A 27,575-nucleotide genomic window follows, 5' to 3' on the forward strand; every position below is an offset into this window, starting at 1 on the left:
CCTACATGCTCAGGCATTGACTCAATACTACTCCTGTGTTTTTATCCTTGAGTACAGTCAGGAGCTCCTTGTTCATCCATGCAGGCCTTTGCTTTATTTCCTGCTCATTGTGATGGACCATTCTTGAGCTTGGAGTTGGAGGAGGTGATCCTTGAAAAACAACCAGCTCTCCTGGACCCCTTTTCTCTCCAGAACTGTATCCCATGGGATTCTTCCAGGCAGATGCCTGAAAAGGCTAAGTCTGCTCTGCTAGAGTCCAGGGTTGTGATCCTGCTTTTTGCCCTGCTTCTTCCTTGTAGGATCCTGAACTCCACCATCTCATTGTCACTGCAGCCAAGGCTGCCTCCCAATCTTCACATCCATAATCACAAACGTGAGATGATCCTAAAGCTTTTCACAGACCAATAAAAGCTATATCTATCTTATTTTAAAATATTATTTTTAAAGTGATAAAGGTTTTAGTAAAATGGTCTTAATGTTGGCAAATTGTTTATGAATTTTACTTTCTGACTCTTCTGGAGACTATTAGAAATGGTATAGCTAAAATTTTGCAAAAGATCCGATGTCAAAGAATATCTAACGTGTAGAACAAAATGGAGAATTTTGACTTAATTTAGCATATCTTTAAAAACTGAGACCAAAACAGATTTCTTCTTTTCAGAGGTATTAAGTTTTTGCATTGCATATATGGATTCACTTTGAATATGATGCAACTAATTCATATCAATATGTTGAACTTCAGACAAATCAGGTGACAGAAAACATAAGCACTTCACTTAAATGTCTAACATTCAGCATGACAATAAAAAATGTTAAATTAAGGATAAAAAATTTATTTGATCACAGATAAGAGTGAAAACAAAACTGAAGAGTTTAAAGACAGTCTGTATTTACACAAGGATATTGGTTATTTTTGACATTTCTTTATTATTGCCTGCTTCCTCTATTTTAATTATTATTATTATTGTTTAGTTGATTAGAGATCTGATTTTTGTAGTGATCTGTAACTGAAAAATGCATTGCAGAATTGAGACCCAGATCTTGCAACACCTAGAGGGCAGCAGTGAACCTGTTTGTATTCATTAAGCTACAGGAGAAAATGAAGAGTTAACTGATGATATATATTGCAGTATCTCATGCTCAAGTTAGATCACCATGGAATATTTGTTATTTGTGCCAATAGCTCACATATCTAACAAAGTAAATGAGAGCAGGTGAAATTTCACCTACTGATGAAAGACCCAGAAGGATGCTCAAAGCTACTCCAAATTAAATATTCCAAAAATGTGATCAGGCTCAGCTTCTTTCTAAATTTTGCTACTAATCTTGTCAAAAAGAAATGGCAGCTGTTATATTAATGATGTGAGGGACATACATCTGAGACAACAAATTGTATGTAATCACATATTCTGTTTGAAATATGGCCATGAATAAAATCCAGTCCTCTGTATAAAGATAAATGTATTTTGTCACTGAGGCAGATAGGTGTCTTTTCAAAATCCCAGTAGTTATATATATATATATGCATTTTAAAATATACTTATTTGATATCTGCCCCAAAGTAATTTTGGGGTTTTTTTTCAGTACACAGGAATTGATTTTTTCACCTACATACGTCTCAAAAAAAACCCAGCAAAATCCCCCCAAACTTTATTTATTTTCTTTTCCTATGTTAAAATATTTTACTTCTAACAGTACAATACTGTACACATTTTAACCAGCTCCACTGATACTGTCCAGGTGATAAACTTAACAGCTCACTAAATTTGAGCAACACCTGGAATTAACAGAAGTTGACTGAAATATCCACATAGGAAGCAGTAAAATACCCACAGTTGGATTAGTAAAATGAGATCTTTTGCCTGTTTTGGACTAGACCAGTAACCAAGATGCATATTGTGCTCACAATTATGTTCTTCCTTGTGGTAAACTAAAACTGTATTAACTGAGTTTATATGAGCAGTACCTACTTAAAACCCCAAACAATCTGGCTGCAAAGAATCTGATCATGGCTACAGTATACTCTTGAAATTGCAATTTAATCTTGAAAGACTTCTGGACTCAAGAAGACTAAAGTACAAGGATGTTGAAATCATCCTTGAAAATACATCTGGCAACAAGAAAGCCAAAGTTTCATATACATGTTAAACCACCTATGGTGGTTTAACCCCAGGCAGCAACTAAGCACCACGCAGCTGCTCGCTCACTTGCCCCTCCACAGTGGGATGGGGAGAGAGAATCAGATGAGTAAAAGTGAGAAAACTTATGGGTTGAAATCAAAAACAGTTTAATAATTAAAAAGAAATAATAACTTTTTTTAAAAAATGTAAGGAAAAGAGGAAGAAAAAAAAGAGAGAGGATAATAAAACCCAAGAAAGACAAGTGATGCAAATGAAAATAATTGCTCACCACCAACCGACTGATGCCCAGCCAGTCCCTGAGCAGTCCGCCCTGTCCCAGTTTTATTGCTGAGCATGACGTCCTATGGTCTGGAATACCCCTTGGGTCAGTCGGGGTCGGCTGTCCCGGCTGTGTCCCCTCCCAACTCCTTGTGCCCCCCCAGCCTCCTCGCTGGTGGGGTGGGGTGAGAGGCAGAAAAGGCCATGACTCTGTGTAAGCACCACTCAGCAATAACCAAAACATCCCTGTGTTATCAACACTTTTCAGCACAAATCCAAAACATAGCCCCATGCTAGCTACTATGAAGAAATTAACTCTGTCCCAGCCAATACCAGTACAACACCCTAAACCCACATTTTACACTGCCTCTTCACTTACTCCCAATACAAGCATTTGTGCAGCCATGAGGTGTGCCAGCATAAACTCTTTTCTTTAGGCATGGAAACTGTAAGTAGCTGGTAGGTACACAGAGCCAAAGGAGACCAGAAGGCATGGAAGGGAGCCACAAAAGATTAATCTCGTATTACAGAACTCGTTCAGCTACCAACACTCTCCTTAACTACACAGGAGCTAGAAGTTCTTTACAGTGGAGAACTGACAGGGGTCTTGATGGACTTCTGATGGTATAAACTACAGCTGTTCATAGAGATAATTCCTCTGGGCAAAAATCTGCTTTAGCCAGACACAGCTGTCTACACCAATTATTTTTTAGAGTTAGCATGGGTATCTCTACACTGCCCCACAGAGCTTTAATTCAGAGGACACTGACAGTCACAAAGACCTCAAATTGGAGATTATGCATTTTGCTATGGAGTCATTCCCAAGAGAAGCCCAGAATCAAACAAATTTTAAAGAACAAAATATTCACTCCCTGTGTATTGTAAAGCTTTTTTTTTTTTTTTTTTTTGGAGCTGTATGCAACCTTAGCATTCAGCCTCAACCATGATGTAAGGTCAAGGTTTTTGTATTAGTCTCAGTGACATTTAAAATATATGAGATAAGACCAAAGAACTGATACAGTACTAGACTACATAAAACATTTATGGTATTTTTTTAATTGAAAAAATGAGGCACTGATCACAATCAAAACCATACTACCATCTTATCTTAACCTCCAGCACCTCTTTGCTTATTAAAACTTCACTAGCGTACTTGCTTCTATTTATGTTCAAACTATTTTTCTAAAGTTTACTGAGTGTGGGCTTTCTATAACGAAAGTATGAAATGTTATGCTGTTTAAACAAACATTTATTGAAAATAATATTTATTCTACAGAGCCAGGACATATTTTGTATTCTGTACAGGAAATTTCTTTTTTTGTTTGTTTGTTTCTTAATTGAATTTGTCAATAATGCTACTCAGTTTTTTCTCAGTTTCTCCAAGAACAAGAGCACAGTTTCAGAAGACTTACAAATAAAGAGCTTCTGGAAAACATTTACACTTTACGAACCCATTAATTCTACCATCCCTGTACATTAATAGATCTAGCTTTTAAATAAATACATCAAAATTCATAATACATTTTGAGGTACATGGATAGTAATCACTGGATGCCCCTGTCTTGAAATCTTTCTGATAATTACTATGAAGACACTACGCTTCACCTCACGGCAGTTTCCTAGTATCTTCCACAGCGCTTTGTGGCACACGTTATACTTAACCTACAGGACTGATCAGGACATCTAGAGGGAATTTGTCATAGGTAGAGGCCAGAAACAGTTCTTTTAGTCTTCAACATTTGTTTCATTTACACTCTATCACCAACTACGAATACTGCTGAATGAGGTTAGATCTGTGCTTCTAGCTTTTTACATGCAAAGCCATTACAGTTTCAGCAACCTGGTGTGACTAAGTACAGCTGTCCTCTAAAGATTTGTCAGGTTTTGCAATTCAGACAAATATTTCACAGCGAAGGGTACACATACACAACACAAAGAGACAAAATGTTTATACGCTTTAAAATATTTTTTTTAAGAACGTAAACAAAAGCAATTTGCTACACACCTACTGTATCGGGTGCAGGTGCCCAAGTGTCAGCCATGGTGGGCTGCAGGGGCGGCCGCTGTGAGGAGAGACTGGGGGCTGCCCCGGGCCAGACCGGCCCCAGCCGGTTCCCGCCGGTTCCCGCCGGCTCCAGCGGCCCCACCGCCGGGCACAGCGGAGCCCCTCAGCCTCGGGGAAAGCCTGGGGAAGAAAGGGCAAAAGGGCTGAGGGAAACGGGGTGAGAAACAGCCCTGCCAGCCCCGAGGGGAGAGCGGGAGGAGGGCAGGAGGTGCTCCAGGCCCCCCTCCCCGGCAGAGATGGCCCTGCGGCCCCGGCAGAGACCCCCCCCGCCCCCGGTGGGGCAGGGGTTTCCCTGCAGCCCCGGGGAAGGAAGGCCCCAGGCTGGAGCAGGGAACAGCCTGAGGAGGCAGGAGCGGCAGCGGGGAGCCGCCCTGGGCTGGCCGCGGACGCCCCTTCCCCGTCCCCCTGCGCCCCTCGGGGGAGGGGAGGAGGAGGAGTCGGGGATGAAGGAGTGAAGGTGAGCCTGGGAAGAAGGGGTAGGTGGAGGGAAGATGTTTCAGATTTTGTCTTTGTCACCATCCAACTCTATTTTTCACTGGCAATAAGTTGAATTAATTTTCCCAAGTCAAGTCTGTTTTGCCCATAATGGTAATTGGTCAGTGATATCTCTGTCTTTATCTCGACCCATGAACTTTTCCATCTTTTTTCCCCCCCGTCCTCTTGAGAAGGGGGAGTGAGAGAGCGGCTGGGTGGGTGTCTGGCATCTGGCCATGGTCAACCCACCACAATTTTATAGAACTTAGTTTAGTATGAATACTTCATTAAAACATTTGCTTGAGAGACCAGCTGGGTGGGGGTCTGACCAACCAAGGTCAACCCACCACACCTACCTACAACCCTGGCCACATACTGACTTCTCTCAGGACTGAGATCGAAAGAGGAGGCAGATTTAGTTACTGAATGCACAGCAGAATATCCTCAGGGAATTATACGATGGCCTCAAGCCCCCAGAACAAGTTTTATTCTTAGAGATCCTTAAGTAACAGCCTTCTTATGTATATCTGGACTCAGGGAAGTTTTCTTGTTATGTTTATAATACTCCTGGGAACAATAATCAAGCATACACAAAAAGCATTTGCAAATTATGCACAGGAAGCCACTGGATATGAAGACTGTATCATTACATAGGCAAATCTGTACTTGTGTGCTATTGCCCTGTCTGCACACAAACATGTGCTATTTGCAAATCTTTGCGTATAGACTAGTTGCATGTTTTCAAGTGAGTTCTCAGTGAAATCACATTTTCTTTGCTATTGCATGTTGTTTGTTTATCACTAATTCTGACTGACTGCCACTCAATTAGTAGCATAAAATGAACATCTGTGTACTGAAGCAATGCTGATCTATGCAAGGCAAAAAGAGCCTAGATAGGCTATAAAGATAATGATGACATTGTTCTTCTCTGGAATGAGAATGAAATACATCGAATTTTTGTGTTACTTTTCCATGGATCATATCAATGTGTTTTATATATAATTTTGTTATCCCACCTAGGTCAACTGTATTGCTTCCATTTTAGAAAGATGTTACTATTCAAGGTCACTAGCAAATCTGTTGGAAATGTAAGCACAAGACCCTGACTGTCCATTTCTTGCTCCAGTGCTCTCAAAAACAGACTGAAAGCATAAATAAGAAGCTTTTTTTCTAGGAAGCATTAACTTACTAAGTAAAGAAGATAATAATTCACAACAGTGACACAATCACCAACTCTCCATCCCCCCAAATCTCTCAGCTAAAGCTGATTATATGATAACTCTGGCTCCTACTTAGTAGTCTTCCTGCTTCTGCAAATAATACTTTTGGGAATGAAGGAGAATCATAGAATCGTTTGGGTTGGAAGGGACCTTAAAGATCATCTAGTTCCAAGCCCCCTGCCATGGGCAGGGACACCTTGCACTAGACCAGGTTGCTCAAAGCCCCATCCAACCTGGCCTGCAACACTTCCAGGGATGGGGCATCCACAACTTCTCTGGGCAACTTGTTCCAGTGCCTCACCACCCTCACCGTAAAGTATTTCTTCCTTACATCTAATCTAAATCTACTCTCTTTCAGTTTAAAACCATAACCCCTCGTCCTATCACTACACTCCCTGTTAAAGAGTCCCTCCCCATCTTTCCCGTAGGCCCCCTTTAGGTACTGGATGGCTGCTGTGAAGTCTCCCTGGAGCCTTCTCTTCTCCAGGCTAAACCTCAACTCTCTGGGCCTGTCTTCAAAGGGGAGGTGCTCCAGACCCTTGACGATCTTTGTGGCCCTCCTCTGGACCCGCTCAAGCAGGTTGTGAGGAGACAATCCAGAGCAAGTGGTAGTGCTTTGGTTGGGGGTCTGACCTCTTGTTGTGCTGGGCCCTGAGCTTGCCCAGCAACAGCATCATGACACTGCTGGGCAGTGACGACAGAAACCCCCAAGGAAGGCTGTATAAACTGCTCCCTGAGAGCTCGATTCGCGTGCTCCTGAGGAATGGCTGGCCCGTGCCCTGGTGATCTCCCCTTACTTGGGACACCAGGTAAGGACATTTCCCTGGGAACTGAGTGATACCAACTAGGCAGGTTATAAGGAATTTGGAATAGAAGCAGAAGAGTCCCCACTCGCAGGGTGGTGCAACTGTTATCTACTTAATAAGTGTCTTCTAATAAACCTCACTTTGTGCCTCAGACTTGGAACTTTATTCCTTCAGGGGGTAGATAGCAGCAGAGGGTCTGACTACAGCACAGGTCCATTTCCTTCTTATGCTGGGGGCTCCAGAGTTGAACACTACTACAGGTGCGGTCTCACCAGAGTGGAGTAGAAGGGCAGAATCCCCTCCCTTGACCTGCTGGCCACGCTTCTTTTGATGCAGCCCAGGATGCGATTGGCCTTCCGGGCTGCAAGCGCACATTGCCAGCTCATACTCAGTTTTTCATCCACCAGTACCCACAAGTCCTTCTCTGCAGGGCTGCTCTCAATCCAGTCATTGCCCAGCCTGTAGCCATGTTTGGGATTGCCCAAACTGAGGTGCAGGACCTTGCACTTGGCCTTGCTCAATTTCATGAGGTTCACACGCACCCACCTCTGTAGCCTGTCAAGGTCCCTCTGGATGGCATCCCTTCCCTCTAGAGTAACAACCATACCACTCAGCTTGGTGTCATCCACAAACTTGCTGAGGGTGCACTCAATTCCACTGGCCATGTCCCAATATTTAACAAAGGTGTTAAATAATACTTGTCCCAATACCGACCCCTGAGGGACACCACTTGTCACTGGTCTCCACCTGGACATCGAGCCGTTGACTGCAACTCTTTGGCCAGTTCCTTATCCACCAAGTGGTCCACCCATCAAATCAATGTCTCTCCATTTTGGAGAAAAAGATGTTGTGCAGGACAGTATCAAATGCTTTGCAGAAGTCCAGGTAGATGATGTCAATTGCTCTTCCCTTATCCACCAACCCCATCATTGAAGGCCACCAAATTTGTCAGGTACAATTTGCCCTTAGTGAAGCCATGCTGGCTGTCACCAATCACCTTTCTGTTTTCCATGTGCCTTAGCATAGTTTCCAGAAGGATCTGCTCCATGATCTTGCTGGGCACAGAGGTGAGACTGACCGGCCTGTAGTTCCCCTAGAATTAACATTTGACCTTGCATCTCTTTAAGAGCTAAAGATAAAATGAGTATCAGGTCATTTCTCAAGGATCTATATGAATGTCTTACTGGATACAGCACAGTTATAGATCTCAAATCACACCTTTGAATACTATTTGGGATAATTTAATATAAGCATTATAAAAATGTCATCTGAAGCAACATGTGTGATGACATTTTTGTTAAACACAAGAACTGTCATACTGGATTAAATCTATTTCCATGTGTTTATATATCTTGCCTCAATGTCAAAGGCAACTGTAACACCATTTAGTGGACAGCTAAAGAATCACTGATTTCTGAAAGTAGCTGCTTCTTCTCTTTTTTCCTGCCAATGGAATTTTGAGTCTTAGGTAGTTCAGAAGTATCTTACTGTAAATTTGAGATGGGGAATTTAAGGCTGGATATTCTGCAAGAGATTGAAATTCATGGAAAATTTTAATGGAATTCTGTGATAAATGAAATATATAGGCTCTCCTTACAGCCATTAAAAACAAACAAAAAACAACCATAAACCAGAAAACCACCATCTTGTTCATTGTTTAATGTTAATGTGGAGGTTTTCCCACTGTTCATAGAAATGGAAGAATAATCTAAAAGCAACCTAAAAATGCCTGAATAGACTTTACTGCTATACGTAAGGAAGAAACATGTAATTGTTATGGTGTATTTAGATCTTTAAACAATCTTTTGATTCCCAAACTGCAAAAATTAACAGAATTATTGCAGCTCATGAGAGGAAAGCATGAGTATCTTGACTAGGTTTAATTAGAAGAGCATACAAGTTAGTATCTGGCATGAACAAATACGATAACAGTATATTTTTTCCCTTCACTTCTTTTCGGCTGTTTCAGGTGGGACAAGTTTCATGCTGTTACCTCTTCAAATATATCTTGAACAGATTCAAAATGATTTGACAAATCTATACCAAAACCTTTGTTGCTCTGAAAGATTCAAAAAGAATTCGTTCCTCCTATGGATAGTTGCTTTTGATCTTTAAGGGTCCTCTTTCTAATCCAAAAAGCTAACTTAGTCCAATAGCTCTAAAAGGAAATAGAAGTTATCTGCTGTCATTTGTGTACTTATGTGCTCAAGGCTAGCTTGTAACCAAAAGATAACAGCCAGACTACTTACAGGAAAGCTTTCTCTGAAAAACTAATTAATGCTCTGCATCACCTTTTAGAATGATGCCGTTTAACCTTATTTTGACACCCAGCTGAGTGAAGAAAATGAAGAGTCTCTTCCTTATAGTCTGTGAAGCAGTTAACACTCCTAGGACGCAATAATCCTTGCATTGAGGAGAATACAGGGATCAAATCTTTGTTAAAAATCCATAAGAAGATACTAGTGAATCTGCATTATATGAAAACATTTGTTTCAACAAAAAAAATAATTGAAGTAAGTTTTGTGAGTGTGCAGCAGTAGGTATCTTCAACAGCTTTTTCCATATATTGAAGAGAAGCTTTCAGAATAGTGGTGTATGACACATGAAACATTGATGTGGCAACTGTTTAAAAGACAATGCTGATAACAGTTCCATTGTTCATTTAACTAGTTCCATTATTTATTTTAGGTATTTTCACTGAAATTTAAATGTAAAAAGAGGGAGAATACAGTTAATAGTAAGGAAGCAATGGTACAGAAGTTGCACCAATTTATACCATCCATAAAATGAAATTCTTCATTCCAGTAAGATGACTCACATTTTGCTCTCTAAGTGAGAAGGGCATACTTAACCTTTTAACTACAAAAGTTTGATGAATCTGAAGCTTTTTAAATGACCTTTCATAACGTTTTTATAGCTTTGTAGTCATAATGAGATGTAAAATGAGTTGTATGTCAAAGCTTGACTCAGATCGTAAGTTATGTTTCATGTCTTAAAGAGAACAGAAGATTCTACACAGAATAAAAACAAATGCATATACATATCAGAACCCTATGAAAAGAGAGTAAGCCAACATAAAAATGGTAGGTTTATATAAATTTTTTTGCTGTGCTCCTTAAAAGCCACACAGAAGTTTCAACAGGAAAAAAAAATCCAACCAAGATTAACAACTAAGTCTTTTCATAGCACCAAATAGTAACATATTGTTTTGAAAAGTGAAATTAGTCACCTATCTGAAAGCCTTTTATAATCAAACAAACAAACCAAAGATCCTTTCTATTATCAAGTCAGACCTTTTTCTTACTTCTACTGCTTTTAAACTTTTTTCAGGAAATGTAGAGCCCACAGAACAGCTTTGCTTTAACTGAGGCTGGGTTTCTTTCCTCATTTCAGGCATATCAAGACCTTAGGTTCTAAAGCAACATTTCAGTTTGTTACTAATATATGAACAACAGACTATGTTACAAGTGTTTCTAGGCATTAAAGATCTGTCTTTATTACAGCTAGATTTGTTGAGCTACAAGACAGAACTAGGATTCTAAAATTGTAGGCTGAGTAATCGTTTCCTTTATTCCATTATTCATACAACATTTCCTTTTTTGTGTGAAGTTTCAACAGTGCTTAATTTGGCTTTGCATTTTAAATAGCGTATAAACCAATGGTGCATAACAAGAAGAAAGTAATTGGCCAATGTTCATGGCTGGCAAACAGTATCAATGATCTGTGGTAAAATAAACTTTAAAACATAGTTAAAAAGGAGGAGGAGTATTTTGTTTAATTTGTTTATTATTGGAGAAGGTTTTAAGGAATGGCATAACTTCCAAATTCAGCCATGGATTTTAAGTACTGTTATTCACTTAATGCACAAAATTTTAGTTCTGAGATGAGGAAGCAGCTAAAAATGTCACTTTCAATTGAATATTTATTGTCATCTACAAAAAAGAAACAATGGCTGAGGTAATTTTGAAAGACTCTTGAGATCTGGATGGTCTCAGCTTGTCTGAAGAGCCAGATCCCTCAATTCTATATGATGTCATGTCAAGGTTCAAATTTAAATCTAGTTTCACATGGTTTCACAAAATAGTTAAAATAAAACTAGAAATTACTAATTTGACATTAAAGATGATTCAACAAAAAAATCACACACAGCAGTCTGTTTTTTTCTCAAAAGCAGATGGAGAACTTGTAGAATTAATGGCACAGAAATGTACTGTTTTCTCCAGACAAGCCTACTAATCAGCAACTGTTTTTCACATTAAACTCAAATGCCATTCTAAGACATGTTGAATTTCACTCCAGAGAAGTTATTTTATAGTCAGCCAATATACAGACTGACATGGGACACAAAATATGAACAAATGATCAGGTTATTTCAGAGAGAACATATTCCACTCATGCAGATTTAAAGTGGCTTCCAGGATTACTGGCCATCTATCTTAAAAGAATACTTCATTGGAGATGTATCTCCCAGTCAGTCTGCTCATTTTTGTGCTGAATTATGCCACAGACTGCTTGCCTGGAACATGACTGTTAGCTCAAAGGAGTACCATGAAGTAAGATGTTGTCTGAAGGGTGCCTGGTTAACCTATATGTATGTTAATACAAGTATTCACACCATGATCCAACCAAAATCTACTTGTGCTTTTTACTTCCAGCAGTTTGACTTTTAATTCATACTTGCATAGTTCACACCTGAAATACCTCCATAGCTTTCTCAGATTAGGTCCCTGTGCCCCTTTACAGCCCAATGAAGTTCACATTGTAACACCTGCAAAATTGAAAATCTGTATGAATGCACAAGAACACTTATTTTAAAGATGTATTTTTAGATAAATAATGGAAGAAGCCTGCAAACTGAATAGTAGATTGCCACCCTATTGCTCTTCTATCCTCCCTATCCAATTTAACTTCTTTAAACTGTTTCTGATTTTACATTCTTATTGTGCTGCTTCTTATACGTCTCCTTCCTCAGATTAAAAAAAAATAAACACTATTTCATCCACTTCTCATCACACTCACAGTGAGTCTCTCAGTGCAATTTCAGAGACCTCTGAGATGAGATACCCGATATTGCTTTTCATATAACTAACACAGTCACAGACTTAGCATTAATTAGGCACTTTGTTTTTACTTTTGAACTGCAATTGCTCATTGATCAACCTGTAGTGAGTTTTCCACTTTAGTAGCTAAATCACTTTCAGGAGTGCATGCAGTTAATTTTGAATTCTGTACCAGTTACATAGTTACAGGGTGTCATCCCCTCCTCCAACTGGACTGCTTTCATCAACACTAATTTCATTCAGTGTCATAGTACCCATTCACTTAATTTACTCCCTCAGCTTCTTTATATTTTCTTTCAGCTTTAATAACCTGCATTACAACTACCTGCAAACTTTGCTCTCTCAGTGTTTATCCCATGTCTCTGATTAACAAATTAAACATAAATCATAACTTTGTTAAACTGCTGCCATGATACAAGCTACTATTTAGTCATATTCTTATGTTTTTGCACATGGTAGTACTTAGAAATGCATCCTGTCTTGTTCCTTATCTCCAGTTTTTTCAACTTCTAGCAGTCTTTTTTAAACATCTATTGCATTTTGAATGTCGCTAGAATACTTCATGGGAGAAGAATCATATAATATTAATGCTTTAATATTATCAAAAAAATCTACTTCTTAGATATGCAGAGGTGAACCAATATAACAGGAACCAGTTAAAAGATTAGTTGCCTGTATCAAAGCTGGTGGATGAATATGTTTAAGTACTTCCCTAACAAGTCAAATGCATCTTACCAAGATTCAACCAAACAGCTTTGAAAAAAAAATAAAAATCTGCACATTACCTCATCCCTAATGATTCTGCAGGTTCTATATAAATCCAAAGGAACTTATATAACAGTAGTGTAAAGTCTTTTAACAGCTTAATGAATGAATTTATACCTATACTATGGTAACCCAAATTCATCAATCTCAAGCACTGAGCAGTTAGATTAAGCTTTCTCAGTGTACCCAGGTGTCTCCAACACTTTGATAAATCAAGTCAGCAACTAGGAACAAGAAAATGAAGCAAAATAGTTTATGTATTAATTCAATTACAAACCCCCCCCCTTAATCACTGTGAAATTCGGGACAAATCAGACCTACTTAGAGAAGGGAATTGTAGACATGCTAAATCTGTCAGAATTTCTCCAGTACGCTACGTCAAAATACTTAAACGGATGGATGACATATTTAAATACCACAGAGTGATGGTAACTCTGATCTTGACATGTAAGCAAGGAACCTGATTGCAGATATCATTCCCCCCAAAAGTCTATTATCGCAGTTTAAATAAAAATAAATCTTTGCCTTACGGCATTTCTGATTTTTGCCTTTCCTTTTATCTTATGTTTGATATCTATAGGGACAACAAATAAAAAGAATTCTCTGAAAGGAGATTCATTCTGGGGAAACTCATACCTGCGATGAAGATATTCCTCATTGCTTCTATAGTCCTGTGGAATCTTCACAGACTCATAAAAAATAAACTAGCATTTATTTAGCACATATTAAACCACAAAGTCTAAGTCAAATGCTTTTTTAAACATACACAGAATGCCTCCTTTTGAGTGTTAACCTTTTAACAAAGGAACTCGTGTTCTATGCAGATTGCGATGCCTACAGCCAATTACCAGAAGTAATTGCCACAAAAGTTGTAATCATCCACTCACTGTAATATTATATTGAAAGAGCATGTGGGTATGTGTCTATTTGTTGATAATAGATTATTGTATGACATACTTTGCAAAGTAAATGAACCAAGAAAAAGATACAAGTAAAAAAAAATTAATTTTTAAGCAAGGCAGCAACTATGTTACAAATCTTAGCTTTATTAATTTTTAAGCAAGGCAGCAACTATGTTACAAATCTCAGCTTTAAGTGCACAAATAACAAGTTTCAGATCAGACTGTGTCAAGGTTACAAGTTAATTCAGGTTTAAAAGTCACTGTAATCTTCACTTTGCATATATTTGTATTAATTTAAAATTAAAATTACACTCTAGCATGTTTTCAGCTTTCTGTAATCCTCCTTGGTTTTGCTTATCAACAACTCTAATCTTTGATCATCCAACTATGTGATGCCTGCTGTCAGGTACACCTGTTTCTTTCCAAAGGAAGAACATGAAGACTCACAGAAGGATCAAGAGCTTAATGTCATCAGCTGCATGTGACATATGAAAGCCAAAAGGTGGGAAATAATACTGTGGGGTATTTTCAGTGCAGCAAAACCTGAATGCCTGGCTAAGACATACTGAGTTAGTTACTGGATATGACTGATAAATTCTGATCTTGTTAGAAGATGTTGTTGGTATGCACAGACATGTCTTCTCTCATTTTGGTTTTATACTTTTTAAAAATAATGACATGATACAAATCAAACTTTTGATTAAACACTAATTCCTAGTTTTCAGCAGAAAAAAATACTGAACTTTATAATAGAGTTTTTGAGAAAGATAAGGTACCAGGCTGCAAAAAGCTAGTAAGTGTTTTGATTTTCTTAAAGGGATAAAGTACAGTATTCTTAAATTCAAGCTAATTTACATAAAGATCACAGAGAAGCTTCCATCAGTAGTGAACCCTAAACAGGTTTTGTTCCAAAGTATGCTCCTCTTACAAAGCTTTCAGCACAGTTTGGGTTAGTTTGCTGAAAGTGTGGTTATCTCCATGCCACATCTGATGGTCCATCTGGTGAAGATTTTGTTCAACACTAAACGCTTATAAATGCTTCAAAGCAATACAAAGAACCTCCCTGTGCTTGGTAAACAATAAGATAAAATTAGGTTGTAACTAAAGTTATAGTAAGAGTTCCCTAATATGACATCAATCAAAATGTAGCTGTCAGAAAAGGTAGGAAACACGTCTTTATCATCATGTTAGCTAAGAAGCAGGCAAACCTGACTGGAAATTTAATCCAACCACAGAACCACAGAGGAAATTTCTTCCCAGTTGTCTTATGCTTGGAAACATGAAGAGTTTTCTCTCCTCTTCCTGAGGGGATTTATCTTATCTAAGGGTGTGTTCTCAGTAACATAAAGAATTAATCCTTTAATACTACAAATTTTGTGTCAGTCATAGCTTGTAGCAATGAATGCCAGAAAATAATTAGCATTGTGTACGAAATTAAATATTTAGCTTTTTTTATTAATTGCTTTCCATTTTACTTGTTGTACCCTTGTAACTGTATTATACAACAGTTAACAATTATCCAAATGTGTAAGTTATCCTTTACGTAACAGCTCTCATTTTTCAAAAAGTCCTACTAGTTTCTGGTATTCATAAGGCATTAAAAAAATTGGAACTGTGGAGTCATACTCAAGCATTTCAGTAAGTAGACAGAATTTTCATTGAATCTGGACTGTTGTAGAATAGGATCATTTTGCCACACAATGAGGGGCAAATTCTTTGTTTTCTCCTATAGAAGAAGTATTTTTAATGTCCAGACAGAGAATAGTTGGAGGCTATGGCTCAGCATTTTGAAATAGTACCTTCACAAGTTCTGCAGTTGAAGTACTGTGCTCAAAACAGAATGTAAGATAACTGATCGTCTGATACTTTGGATGGGATTCATCTCTCTCAGTATTTAATTTACTGTGTACACATCTGCATCTGAGAGCTACTTTAGCTTTTCAGTCAATAAAATGAAATTCATACTTTTAGGACATGAACACTGCAACCTATTTCAAGCATTTTCTTTAGAATAAGATCAGTCATGCACTTTGAGCATCTCTTTCTTTCCACTGACTATAAAGGAGTTTAGACGGATAGTTCAGAAGTGAGCATTTGATCCAGTGAACCTGACAAGTTAAAGATACCTCACAAGTTAAAGCTGCATGTGTGTCTGTTACTGTCAGCAAATATTACTATCTCCCAATTGCTTCACTTTCCAGAACTTTTTGTTCTATACTGTGACTAGTTATTTACTCTGATGATAAACCATGTGGCATAAAAGATATTTTGATTGCAAACTCATCTGTACAAACATCTCACAAAAATACTTTCAAGAGATATAGGCTCATTTCCAGTGAAGGATGTAACTCATGCTCACAATACCTAAAAATTCTCCAATATGTTAATTAAGCAAATATCTGAACAGCCTGTATTTGTCCTTGCTTATTTTTTTAAACAGTAGGAGAGCACAGTTCTAAAATGCTAACACTTAAAACTTATAGAATTATAACAGCACTGACAGAAGTTGATGACTCTTACATGATTCATCCTATTAGAGGACACTTTCTCAATACAAAGCTCATAACAGAAGCATACCGTATCTGTCAGTCAATACAAAGCTCATAACAGAAGCATATCGTATCTGTCACTTCAAATCCTCATTCAGCCAGGCTTAATTGATGTCTGAGAAACAGCACAGCACCTGAAAATAGCTACAGTAGCTGATGCCGCTAATGTCAATGTCTGCTATCTACAATTTTCATAACACAGTGACTTAGCAGACATGACTTTACAGTACTGCTGTAGAGTTTGATAATACAGAATATGTAACAGAATAAAAGAATTGATAGTCTGAAGAGTAGCAAAGTCAAATGTTTTCTTAATATCCTCATAGCATAAAAACTGATAGACTTTAGGAGCCAAGAGTTGGTGTGATCAACACCATGCAGTAGGAAAACGACAAAATATGAATAGGCTCCATAGTGCAATATGCACAACAAATGCTGTGACAAAACCTATCACTAATAGTATCCTCTTAGCTAAAGTGGAATAAACTAATAAGTTTATTATCTCAGAGAAGAAAGTTGTGAAGGCTGAACATCTGTATGCAATAATGAACATTCTATAACTGAAAATAAAGCCAAAAGAAATACCAACTGTTGCACCGAAAAGTAGTGGAATGCACTCTTGATTTACTAACAGCTGGAATCGCTAATTATCTTAATATAATGAGGTACTTCAATGTTTGCTAAGTACTTTTCAAAAATCTATCCAAAGATTTTTCTCTGTCAGAAAAAAAATCTATCAACAGTATGTGCAGTCTGATTAAATTCTGTTCTTGGCTTCAGCAGCCTACTTTCACCTGTTGAGGTAACCTAAATCCTCCTGCGCTGCAAATTTAGTTTAGTGTGCAGCTAAAATAATGCCATTTATTTTACAAATTTTATTCAAAGCTGTGCTTTTTTCTTAAAAAAAAAAGTAAGTACACAATTTAGCATTTGTATTTTTCACTGAGTTACTGCAGTTGCACACATAAAAAACAGGAAAGGCTTCTGAAAAGCAATTTCCAACACAAAGAATATACATCTTAAGGATACCCAAGCTCCACATTTTGGGAATAAGTATTCTGGGATGATATCTCCTCTTAAGACTGCAGTAATTACCTATATATCTATAGTTGCCATACTGGAGAGTTTTCCACTTCAGATATGTCATTTATAAGGACTTCTAAAGGAAGTAGACTTTTCTCAAATACAGTAATGCTTTTGTATACCAATAGATCCAAACAGAACTTTCATTTAAGAAATAAGCAGGAACTAAAATTACATGGAAAAAACCCAAACCAAACCAAAACCAAGACAGAAACCAGAAAGAGAAATTATTTCAAGTTCTAACAGTCTTCCTGTCCAAAAATTTGGAGGTCATACCCCTAAACCTTTGTATTGCTTTTTGAGATGTAATCATGAAAAGATGAAAGAGCTGAATATTATTCTTAGATGATTTTCAAAATATTTAAATATCCTTATTACATTTGCTGAGCACATTTTGAAGTTATCTTTACTTTAGCTGCCAATGTTTATGATGTCTTTTCAAAACAGTTATATTATACAGCTAAAGTGGCTAAACTATTTGAAATTACTTTAGCGGTCTTACCTTACAAAAGTAAGCCTCATTAGATAAGCAATCAGGTATTTTTCATCCAGCTTGTCTGAAGTGATTAATTTTGTTTTGCAAAGCAAAACAGCAAACTAATCTCTGATGTCCATAATTGGCAATCTGAGTATTTGGTTTTGGCATAAAAAACTCCAAATACTCCATTTGGAAACTTGCTAAAATATCACAATAGAATACTATGTTGCCCTTCTTCAAACCTTTTCCAGACTTAACCTTTCTAAAATGAAGAGCCTAAAACTGCATATGATATCCGAAGCGGGGCGAATCATGAGTTTACACTCATGATGGATGCTTTTGGTTTTTATTTTCTTTCTCTATGGATTCTTAACTTGCAGTTGTCTTTTTTGGCCACTGCTGAATGCTAAGCTGGTATTTTTATGGAACTGTCTATCACAACACTAAGAACTTGCACCCAAGTAATAAAAACAGCCTTTGGGAGACATTTTATACAACTTTGAAAAACCAAGCACAGGATATATCAACTGGGTCAATCCTATCTGCATCTTTGCTAATTCCTTCAAAGAATTCTTAAGAGATTCGTAAGGCAAGACTTCTTCAAAAAAACATCAATTCTTCTCAAACAGACTGTGCAAATCCAGATGCCTACTAATTATTACAGTTTTTATTTAACTGGATTAATACTGATGTCAGGCTGATAGGTCTGTACCTCCCTATAACTTTCTAGAACTTTTATTTTTAAAGTCAGTGCTACATTTTCTACCCTATCTTGGTAGCAAGGAAATTGATAAACTCTTGCTTAAAAGTACTATTAGTAATTTATCTGCTCTACCCCTGAGCTCTCTCAGAAAGTAAATGCCATTCCAGTCCTGCTGATTTGTGAGTGTTCATGCTATCAACTTGTTCCATATCCTCAATTTCGGACTTATGCTGTGCTGAGCCAGCCTCAGACAGGGGGTCTAGCATATGAATTGCTACCATTCTTTCATAGTGTAACCTCATGAGAAGAATAACTTTAGCTTCTCTGTAAAGGCCTTGCCCCGTCTGAGTGCTCTTTGAACAACCCAATCAGCAACTGAGTTGAACAGACTCACTAAAAGGTTTTTCGATTTTCCTGTCTGAAGAAAGTTACACTGTTTATTTTGATTCCTATGTCAATTGCTCTTCAAAGTCTTTTGGATTAATTGTCCTTTCAAATTTTGTTTGCCAGTGTTCCTCATATTTTCTATTTTGTCTCTGAAAAAGCTGACTTTAGCTTCTTAGAGATGGTTTCTTATGTCTAATGATTTTCCTGACCTTCTAGTTTAGCTAAACCAGCTTTCTTGTATTCAGTAGTGCTGCACTTCTGGGAAGGTGTCCTTCAGTAATGGCCATAAAACCTGTAAGAATTTCATTCCCTTAGCTTTGCTTTTTAGTTTCTCCCTTAAAAGTTTCTTTATTTTTACATAGGTTCCTTTTCAGTGGACTTACTGGCTTTTGTAAATCCTGTGAGGATGGTAAATATAATTACAATCGTCGTTGTTAAAGAGTTACTCCTCAACAATAAAATCTTTACCCAGACCCTTGTGAGAGACTGAGAGTTAAGGTCTTAAACATTGTGGCAGGGCAAGTTCTGCGTAACAATGAGGAACCACAAGTGTAGCAATAGGACCAGGGCAGGGATGCACAGTTCTGTGTTCTGATATGCTGAGTGGGGCAGCTCACCATATACAGCCAGAGATCATACAAAATTTATTTGAGGAAGGGGCTCACGGCCACCCGAGGGACCCTTGGCAACCACCACCCTCCAGTGGCGTCTGCGCACAAGATCAAGGCTTCAAGATAAGCTGTGGCTGAAATTTTGGGGGAATAAACTTAATTTTGCAGCACACTAATGCAGTAGTAGAGTTCTACTCTTCAAGCTTCTAACCAGAAGTTACAGTTATATTAAAAATATAGGTGTTTTAAACTATTAGAGAACAATGTAATGTACTTTCCACTTACCCAAACCCTTAACAGCAAAAGCCTTTTCTGCCTTGTAAAGTGAAATGATTTTGATTTCAAGAAATGCAAAAGTTTATCCAGAATTAACACAGTATTGTTTTAAGGAAAGACACAGGACATGGCATGACTAGCCAAGAAGGGGATAATATAGTTCAACTACTAAATCATTATTATGTGAATGTAAGAGTGACAAAAAGATGACATTAGTTTAGATTTTTAGCTCTAATGATGTTTTTAAAGTCTATATTCTGTTTTGGCCTTCTGTGCTAGTTAGAGTGAAATTTACATTTCAGAAAATGGGAAGACTGTCAATCTACACACTGAAGAGGAAAAAAATTATAAATTTTAAGTTTGAAGTTACAGATATTCAACTTGTCCTCCTTTGAATCCACATTATTGAGGGAGTTACTACACCACTGTACCATCCTGTGGTATACACCAACAATAAATGTGGAGTGACACTTTACAGTGGTAGTAACAGTGCTAATCACCGAGACAACCACTTGTCTGTCCTTACTGAATGGTGTTGAATCCATTAGGTGATGCCTCATAGTGAAATACAACCAAGAGGAGCAGGGGAAGAGTTCTAACATATTCCTACTTCTATTCAGAGACCTGAAGTAGTCACGTATCAAAAATACTCTTTTCATCGTTCCTGCTGAGATCTGATCTGACCATACTGTAGCTTCTCAAAATTTCAGCTTCAACAGGTTTATTCCAAGTACATGCTCATTATCATTTTCATGCTACCATATACCTGAACAGCACTTCTCATGTGATATGATGTTCACCCAAGTTGCCAGAAGCCCTGATACTGCATAAGGGAACCTTCCTACAGCAACTTGCCTATTTAGAATGTAGACAAAATAAGATCAATATATGCTAATAAAAATGCTATTTTCAGCAAAAGAAGCCACTTCTATATCCAGTCCTACAATTATCATCTGACAACCTTCACCAGCAAATGGACATGGTGTCCATTTGGTGTCTAAAATCATGGCCTAACACCTCCCCTCTGCACTTTTTCTCTGCTATTTTCCAGAAGGCTGCTCTGGACCTCAGCTTAACATAATTTTCCTACTGAATACAGCTGTGTAAAGATGGCCTTAAGTTGTTATTGGCCTGGAAAACCTTTCTATTTAAGTCTTTGAGATTACTCTTAGGTTGTAGAAATTTGAACCCTGTCATATACAGCCCCCAACTATACAAAGAGAAAATATATATGTATACATGTACAATGAATTATTCATATTTTGCTCCAGTAAATATTATAATGAACACACCAATTTCCTTATTTTCCTTCTCTTCCATCTGAAAGCATTAAACACCTGTAATACTCTCAGCATGTGGACAAATGCCGCCACACAGAAGTCAGATGTTTTATTAGCTTTTCTCAGCAATTTCAAGTTGTTGTTTAAACCATCTGACTTTCTTTCAGTCTTTCTTTCCAGTTCCTCTGGAAAGTTTATTGCCATGAAGGCAATAATTTTTTCATCATTGGTTTGATAGAATTTTTGCTTCTACTAATATTTACTAAAGATTCAAAAGCCAGACATTAAAAACAAGACATGATAATTTATTAACAACCTGAACACTCAGCTCAGGCTGAGTCTTCAGGATTACAACAGACTAATTCATGCGAGGCAGGCTCACAGACTTGGAGTATAAACATTTTGTGATGCTGATTTTCATTGCAGTGTTAATTCTTTCACATTCTAATTAGCATATCTATCTTCAGGTAATATCCAATGGTTTAATTACTATTCCCATCTCTTTCCTTCTTTTCTTCTTTTCCTAGGTTTTGTTTCTTGTCTCATGGCATAGGAATATTTAGTAAATACCTACTCACTCACTACCGCCTACTCTGCCATATTCTCCACAACTATCAACAAAGGAACAAGGAACCAGACATCAGAATACAAGGAGAAACACTGGAAGATGAGGAACCAATGATGATTAGAGGTAGTAGTACATGCACACACATGCATTACACACCAAACTTCCCACGAAACCAGTAGATTTCAGTTTAATCCTTCCACTGTGATTACCTGCAGTAAGATATAAATCTGTGTGGTTCAAACCACTGTGCTCTTAGATACTGCTGTGTTTGCAACTGCATGATTCTTGCCTGAGATCTGGTTATCCTAACGCAAGATAATACAACCTTATATCAGAATGCAAGGGAGAACTCTTTCAGCTCAAAACTGAAAGAGCTAAGAATATAAGAGTAAACAAAATCAACAACTTAGAAAAAGTAATTCTAAAATACTCAGCCCACATAGCCTCTTGTCCTTCTTTATCTGAAGAAAAAAGATACCTTGCAGAAAAATGTATCCTGAGAACAGGAACTGAATTTTAAACAAACAGCCACAGACTGCTATGTGTTAACTTAACGTAACACTTTTCTGAGGGGGAAGGGGAGAGAAGCCCACTTTATATGTAAATTTCTATACTACTCATAAAATCAAAAGTCTGATATACACTCAGCAACATAATTGTGCAGTGCACATGCAGACACACACAGACTCACATGACTACATCAGTAGGGTCTGTCTTGATGGCATATATCCATTAGTAGAAGCCCATAAAAGAATGTTAGAAACATATCTGGAGCTGCTAGGTGATGATTTTTCTTGACAGGCTAATGTACTATGCTGTGAGTAGAAATTGAGTAAAATTGCTGAAAACAAGAAAACAACTTCAGTTTCTTTTATGCAGAGTAAATCTCAAAGAAAAATAGCGCACTTTGGCAGCACCCAACAACTGAGATATCCCTTCAGGAAATGCAGGTACAGATACATGCTTTTCACTTATTTTTCCGTTTTGTTGAGATTGATGTTGATCTTTTTCATTTTTGTATTAGCACTACTGCTGATCACACGGCTATAGTTAAGATTATGTCAGCACTTCAATTGTGAAAATATTTTCAAGGGACTTTAACTTGCCTAGAAAAGTTGCTCAGAACCAGTGTCACACAAAAAACTCAGGCTGGTATAAGAATATTCTTATGATTAAGACCTCTCTTGCATTTAATATAAGGTTTTAACAATACATTGGTGGGTTTTTTAAGTCTAAGGGAGAAGTGTATCTCATTGACAAGTTTCCATTCTAGGTGTTTTCTTGCCAGGCTTCAGCTACATTGTTTGTTTTATTAAAAAAAAGCACCACGTGTTCCAAAGGAATGCAGTTTTCAGTATAGACCAGTGTTTTCCTCTAAAGTGACTCAGTAACAATAACTTCAAAGTGATACACATGGAATGGAAATGTGCAATTTGCTTCGTTTCTGGAAAAAATAGCACCTAGCTAAGTGAACCAGAAGAAAAAAAAAACCACTCGTGCAAGATTTAATTTTTCCATCTTTATACCAATTCGCTCCATCTAAATAAATTGCCCACGGTACAGCATGGAAGGCAAAATCAAGCCCAAGTCATTAATAAAAACTCTGCCCTGTCCCATTAAAAAAAAAAAAAACAACACAAAAAACTCCAAACCAACACCAAAAAACAACCAAACCACAAAAACTCCATGATGCCATACCCACGCTACTGCTGTTTCTTTGACAAGTGACTATCCTCAAAGGAAGAAGTGTTACTTTTAACCCTCACATCTTCTCCTCTCTGTCTATTTCATGGGAAATCTGATACCCATTTTGCAACACTCAACAGTGAAGAACAATTGCTGTCATCTGTAATACAAATATCTCTGTATCAATAATGCTGGCCACAACAGTCAGCTCACTGGCAAAGATTTCTATTTAATTATAATAAAATGCTACCGAACTCTGAATATTCTTTTAGGAACCATGGCTAAAGAATACACTTCACAATCCAGGCTGTTCAATTAATAAACTACCAGCCATGCACAGTCTGTAAAAGCCCAACAACATTGTCCATTTTGCCTGTGGTGCCACATGAGTCTGGAGGACAACAGTCACTAGCTGCCTCAGCCTTCATTCAGAGCATGGCCCAAAGAATGAGATGCAAACTTCTCTGACAGCAGGGTAGGGCTGATTTAGTATGAAAGTTAAATATGGGCACTATAAAAATGAGGACAAAATGACAAAAAAGCTTGGTAGTAATTATGAAATCAAGACTTGGAAAGGTCATTATTTTTTTAGATGAAGGAAATCAAGCCACACACTACAGAGATTTAAAGAACATAACTGAATTTTATAAGAGCAGTATTTCTCCAAAGTAATTTACAAGTGGATGACTACCTAAGAATAACTAATATAAAAATATGGTCAGTGACAAGCAAGTCATTAGGCTAAAATGACCCCCTGCATTGAAGTAAACCAGCCAGGGCACTTCTGAACAGAAATGAGTTATTTAGAGTTCTGCCAATTTGAAGAAATGGATGTGTCTCACCAAACCTGCAGAAGCACAAATATAGTTGAAGAAATCATATTTTAAAGTGCACATAACTTTTCAGAAAGGAAAACTTTAAAACAGATAGAATATCAAATTATACCTTTTTAGAAAGCGTGGAAGTTTAGTGAGGTGTAGCAATCACAGACCAGGATTCAGTTATATAGATATTTCAGACTTGGGGGGGGAGCTGGAAATATGCCTGGTCTGTTGAATTTCAGGATGCACAGTCATTTACTAACATAGGCTTTGCAAAAATTGGGACAGGATTTTAGCTGGGGTCTCTGTGTAGGTGGGATGTTTTAACATAATTTACTTTAAATCCAGACTTACTTCCAAATGCAAGGAGACCTATTGTTGTTTATCTTGCCTACAGTTCAGGACATGGCAACCATTTCATTTTCAGGTTTGTTTGCTTGTTTCTATTCAACAGTTACAAATAAAGAGTATGATGGCAAAATTCTCCTGTGATTTTAAAACACTTCTACCTAAACCACAGAGTTTTACTTGAAACAGCGTTTGGAAACAACTCAGAAGTTAGGAAAGTGGAAGTCTGTAGCACATATGCCTTTTAAAAAATACTAATTTCTGAAAAACAGTGTTGTTATTAAAAATATCAGCAGACAGCCATTTTGCCACTTAATACACTTCTCAAACAGGCAGCTGAAATTTTAAATACAGACTTTCACAAACATGAAAATACATTATGCAATATGAAATAGATATTTGAAACTCGTCATACAGATGATTGTCCAAGATTCTGTAGTGCTAATTTAGCTGGCTGATGAAAGTGATATAGTCTTCTGTGGAGCATTTTACTGACTTAAGAGATAGGTGTTAACTGAAGAGGTCAATACTTACTTTCTACAAGTAATACACAGTAATACAAAGGTCAATGTTTTTCTCATGAGACAGGATAGCTAGATATTCATTCAGGTAAATTGCTATACTTGCATATATTGTTGAAGTAGACACATATTGTCACATTCCTACATTGTTACATCTCAAGAAATAAAAAGGTTAACAGTCCTTATAAAATTGTTCCTGAATTACTTTCTTTTGAAACTAACTTTTAATAATGAGATGAACTCCAGGACAAAAATAAAACCCCCTCCTCTCAAAACTTCTATATGGAGCAGTATTAACAATTCTGCTGCAAGTAATTACATGTCTACATCCAACTGGCTATTACAGTTAAATAATTGTTTATATAATCTTTAAGAATGGTGTGTTCCAGCCAAGCTGAAACAAGTAATTGGAATGCAATTTTCTTAGTCTTTGTATTTAAAACTGCATTTAAAGGGGGGTTTTGTTTGGTTTTGTTTGTTTGTTTGTTTCCCCCCTCTGTTCATAGAATCTCTTCTCACATTTTTCTTCTTCAAGAATACCCATGTTTTGGCTCTATGTCTTTTGCAACACCTAGACAGTGTTGTAGAAAAGGCTTTACTTCTTAAGCCGACTGGTCATCACGTCTCAATTCTGTCTTCCAGGAACGTATCTCAAAATCTCAGAGCTATATACAGAAGGCCACTGTTTCATTTTACTATGACTCTCCCAGAGTTCATATGTTTCATAGGTCCTGAGGAGCAGAACACTTGGAGGAGATCACTGGATTGCAGAAAAAATGCTGAATGTCACAACTGATGTCTATATACTCTTTTTCTTTCAACAACTCATAGTCCTCAAACTTTAAAGACAATCGTGTAGCTGACTACTGGCTCAAACATGGGCAGATATTTAAAAAAGGATCTTATTTTCCTTACAGTTTTCCACAGGAAAGGAAAAATACATGAGATTAATCTTTTTGTGCAGAAGGATGGTTTCAAAGAGAGGGTGTAACGGATCTTCAAAAATTCAGATTCACGAGCAGGCTATATGCAAGTTAAGTCAACATCAAGCAGATTCCATATTTAAGTTTGCTATTTTCCACAGAAGATCATGTGGACTAGAGTTGAGAAAGCCACTAACTGCATAAATTATAGAAATTTTTGCGTTTTGAAGTGTATTGCTTAGTGCAAGAGGATAAAATAAGTAATTTGGCTTACAAAATAAGGATTAAAACCACTATCAATCCAAATAGCATTTTCCCCATAAAACAATTTATTGCTGATGAGCACTGAAAGATCACTGGGGGGAAAATCACTCAATAAAGCTTACACATTATCAGATTATAATTTGATTGTTTAAGAAAAGTCAAACATGGTGCAAAAGATTTTTTTGTAATTGGATTTTTTTTTCTAAAAGCATTTGATGTATTGGATGTGAAATGGCTGCAACTCTGAAAAATCAATTATGGCGATTATCCTTAAGTTATAAACTAACACAATATTAGTGCACAATCAAAATACAGAAGGCAAACAAGTTTGTCCATGAACCACTGTTGAATCTTTAAACTGATGCAAATAACAGCAGAAGGAGATTTCTTGCTAGTGCCTTAGTTTACTACAGATGCTTTAAACGCTTCTTAGGTTCATTAATTGTGTTTGCAATCCATCAGGAAAAACACAAACCCAAAATGTATAACCATCCAGTTGATGAGACTTTTTTAAAACTCAGTTCAGGCCTCTGTAGAGTTTTAATTACTCATTTTCACACAGTAAAGTTACAGACTGCATTTCTAGGGAACGTAGTTAAGGTCTTCCCTGTCTGACACAAAAAATGAGAGAACTGAACACACAGACTAATTTAATACATTCCAGTGTTTATATTGCCACTTTCAAACATCTCTCCTAAAGCATCAATCACATGACAAACCATAGTATGGTGGTTCCATTTGTTCAGTATGTACAAGAATCTTTGGACAATTCATTTCAAAATGATGACAATCCTGCACTCCAAGTTTAAACAGATACATAGATTACACGTCTAACAAAATACTGTCATGATTTCATCATATGCATTCCAAAAAACCACTTTGCATTAAGCTGTGGGAAATATTAAAGAAAGGATTCATTTTCATTTCATGCTTTTTCTTCCTATGTAGAATCCAAATATAAAGACTTGGACCCAAACCATACAAGTTTATACGTAACTTTACAGAGATAAACTGTTCCGCTGAAATCAGTGAGACTGTTCACACATGTATAATGAGCTACATACATAATGTACTGCAAGCTCAGAACCTTAGCTACCAATATGCAAGAGGAAAAAAAATCGACAGATAAACAGAGTGAAATAGAAAATGATTAATGTGCAAAAATATTTCACATAATTTCTATTACAAATATGAGGAAAACATACACATGCCATACTGTAAGCCCAGAATACCTTCAAGAGAAACTGCTGCCCATTTTAGTAAGTGCTGTTTAGTTAAAAATATCAGGAATAAAATATTAGGAAAACCACAAGGATAAGCAGGAAGAGGACAAAATAACACCTAACAGCGATGCAAGTATCTCTTTAGTTCAGTCATAAACACAGT

This window comes from Haliaeetus albicilla, chromosome 21 (genome assembly GCF_947461875.1).
Source record: "Haliaeetus albicilla chromosome 21, bHalAlb1.1, whole genome shotgun sequence".
Taxonomy (NCBI): Eukaryota; Metazoa; Chordata; class Aves; order Accipitriformes; family Accipitridae; genus Haliaeetus; species Haliaeetus albicilla.